Raw genomic sequence first — 4,115 nt, 5'->3', positions numbered from 1 at the left:
CTCAAATTTGATGCTGCACTGCATGATGTATTATTAAGCAACAATGAGGACGTTATTGAGGATATTATTGCACCTAGGCTAGACTAAATGTAATTGTGTCTCTGTGCGCATATATACACATATATATATATATATATATATATATATATATATTGTAAGGATGGTTGTTGGTCCGTACCGAGGAGCCCGACATTAACCCAGCCTCATGAAGCGAGCTGAAGCCTCTCGTGAAGCGAGAACGGCTTAGGGACGCAAATAAGGGTCCCGTTCACTCCCCTGAACAACTTGATACAAATCCTGGGCCTGTAAAATGGTAGCGGGCAGTGACCCAGGATCCTACGCAGGCTTGACATGTACCCTGAGCGAAGAAATATGATCCGAAGTCCTTGTGGCTCAGACTATCATTTAAAACATGACAAATCAAAGAACTTAAAAGACACTGAAATGATAAAACTGCTTAAGGCATAAAATGTAAAACAAGAAGACATACTAAAATTACGTTAATTTACTAAATACAGGATAAGAAAAAGAAACCTACGTTAACTTAAAAAAAAAAAAAAAAAAAAAAAAAAAAAAAAAAAAAAACTAGACTTAAAAGGGGACTGAAGGTTAAAAGAAACGAAGTAGGAAGAGCCGAAACCTGAAGGGCTTCGGCGTAAAATACTTAAAACAATGAAAACAGAATTAAACAAAGCATAAAAGACAACGTCCAGCAAATGACTAGGCAAGTAACGGGGAGTCTGCTCAGGACAACCTTTGTTCCGGTGACGTCTCAGGCTGAAGTAAATCCAGAGGGGGTGACACAAACAGCTTCAGATAGATCTCTCCTTTATTGTTTCACGGTTCCGTATTTATACACAGACGTCACGTGACATTGGTGACGTCACTGCCTTGATTTTCATAAATTCCAATAATAAATATAACTAAAATATGAAAAATACATGGCATGTACAAATTAAACGAGAATGGTAAACAAGTTAAAAGGCTAAGACAAATAATAAAAACCATTGAAAAATAAAGCTTCTTAAAAAGTACTGACGTCATTGACATCGCTAAAAAGCTAAAAAGACGATGTCAGTGACGTAAAACATGAATAAAAACATTTATATGATAAAATCATTAAATCAAAATACAAATACATATAATGAAAATACAAGTTTACAATATAAAAAGGAAACCCCGTCATGCTCGTCTATAAATCGAAGAAAAAGCTAAAATAAGAATACGAAAAAGAACAATAAAATGACGATCAAAATTATTAAAACACTAAATAGAATAGTACGGAGGCAACCTTTAAGAACTAAAACAATAAAAGACATCAATCATTACTAAACCCTTTGCCATGGCATGTACGTACATGCCATGCCCACTGTGAGTTTACTTGTTTAATTGTTTTTACACATAGATGGCTACACTTGTACTAAGTCACCAATGAGCCAGTTACGAGTACTGCCTGTCTCGCCCGTTCATCCTTTTCGTTGATTTACGAAAATATTTTACGTTATCTTATTTGCTGTTACTAATGTTTATAACATTATATCAATTCTAATGTTTACAATAAAATAACAACATCGATATTCATAGAACTAGTAAACAATTCGTTTTTCCCGCCAATACAAGGAAAGGTGAAATCAGGTAAGGGCACAAGATCTACTAATTGACTCCTTTGTAGCTAAGCACTAGCAGAGCCATCTATGTGCATTTCATAAAAATATAAAAAATGAGCACAGCATTTTCCCCATTTTTTATTAATTTTCCCCGTCGGCATTGGGTTAAGAAAACGAAATAAAACACAGAAAACGTGATACACTCGACTTAGAAAATGGGGTAAAATACAGGGAAACTTAACTAAAAGTGAGCAGGGGTAAAACGGTAATAAAAATAAAAGGGAGATCTGGACACCCCATTTGGATTCTGCTGTGTCTCTCTGAGGCGAGGTTTGAAGAACCTCCACAATATATATATATATATATATATATATATATATATGCATATATATATATTATATATATATATATATATATATATATATATATATATGCATATACATATATATATATATATATATATATATTATATATATATATATTGCATATACATATATATATCTATAGATATATTTTTACCTATATATAAATATATATATATATATATAATATATATAATATACATATTCATATATATATATTATATATATATAGATATATATATATATATATATATAATTATATCATATATATATTATATATATATATATATATATATATATATATACATATATATATGTATATATATATATATATATATATATATATGCATATATATATATATATATAAAATATAAAATATATATATATATATATTTATATATATCATATATATATATATATATATATATTATATATATATATCATATATAAATATATAATATATATATATATATATATATATATATTTTATCATCATCAATAACGGAAATGCTCATGTTTGAGCAGCCGTGGACCCCTCCACCATCCTTCGCCACTAAACTCGATCTTACGCTTTTCTTTCCACTTGTACCATCGACAGCCCGCAAATATCTTTGATATTGTCGTTCAGTCTTGTCTTCGGTTTCCTCTTCCTCTGTTTTCTATCACCATCCCTGTCAGCAAGTTTTTCTCAATACTTTTACTTCTCATTACATGACCAATAAACTTTAATTTCCTCCTGTTCAAGATGTCCAACAGCCGGTCTTTTACAATTTATTTTTCTCAGCACTTCATCATTCGTCTTCTTCTCTGTCCAGCTAATACGCAGTACTCGTCTGTAACACCACATTTCAAAACTATTGATCTTTTTCTTGTCTATCTACTTCAGCACCCAACACTCAGAACCATATGATGCAATTGGGAAAACTAATGAGTTCAATAACCTCAGCTTTGTCCGTAAGGTAATGCTTCGGTCTTTCCAGATGTTATTGAGAGCAATTGTGGCGTTTTTGACAATGGTAATTCTTCTTTTTATCTCCGGTGAATCATCATATGTTTCGTACTCCTTGGTAGAGTTCTTTAGTTGTCTTATTAATAGAACAGTTTTCAATTCTCTGGCAATGTTCATTTAAATATTTTTCCTTGTCGCAATAATCTTTGAATTTTTTGTATTTTGTTTTTTGTAAATTGGATTATTGATACCCTTTGATTTTAGGCATCTTCTTGTTTCAATTTCACTTAGTGTTTTTTCAGATATCCAGGGGGAATTTATCTTTTTCTTTTTGGTGATAGTTTCTGAAGCAGTGCTCAGCAGGAGTTCTTTTCATTCTTCCCACAACTCATTCGGTGTTTTATCATCTTCACATTGATTGAGTATTTCAAATTTGTTTGACACTGTAATTCTGTAATTGTTATCAAGAGTTTTGTAGTCGAGCTTTAGAGGTGGTGTTGGACGCCCCATCTTTTTGAGTCTTATTTTAAAGTCGATAGTTAGTAGCTGGTGGTCACTGTTGCAGTCGGCACCAGGTCTTGTTTTGGAATTTTTTATGCAACTTTTCCATTTTTGGTTCAGCACAATGTAGTCAATTTGGTTGCGTGTTCATTTGTCTGGTGAAAACCACGTGTACAAGTGTCTTGGGTGGTGTTGGAACAATGTATTGGCTATAACTAGATTATTTGTACTACAGAATTCAATAAAATCTTTACCTCTTTCATCTATATCTCCAAGGCCGAAATTTCCACAGGTGTCATTTTTTTTAATCATTTTTTTCCTACTTTGGCATTGAGTCTCCCATGATTATTTTTACATCTCTGTTAGGGATTGTGTCTAAAGTATCTTCGAGAGAGTTATAAAAAATTTCCATTTCTTCATCACTTGCAATATTGGTTGGTGCATAGCATTGTATAATACTAATATTATGAGGTTTTGCTTGTATTCTGACTTTTAAAATGCGATCATTTATTGGGCTGTACCCAATTAATGCATTTGCAGTTTTTTCGTGAGAATCATAGCAACTCCGTGACTATAATTTCCTTCTTCTTTTCCAGAAAAAAAGAAGTCTTTTTTCTTTAGTTTTGAAACTTCCATTACTTTTCCAATTGGTCTCACTTATTCCTAGTATTTGAATGTTGTATCTATCCATTTCG

Source organism: Penaeus monodon, unplaced genomic scaffold (assembly GCF_015228065.2).
Source record: "Penaeus monodon isolate SGIC_2016 unplaced genomic scaffold, NSTDA_Pmon_1 PmonScaffold_916, whole genome shotgun sequence".
Taxonomy (NCBI): domain Eukaryota; kingdom Metazoa; phylum Arthropoda; class Malacostraca; order Decapoda; family Penaeidae; genus Penaeus; species Penaeus monodon.
The sequence above is the reverse complement of the archived record's forward strand: the minus strand, read 5'-3'. Positions refer to the sequence as shown.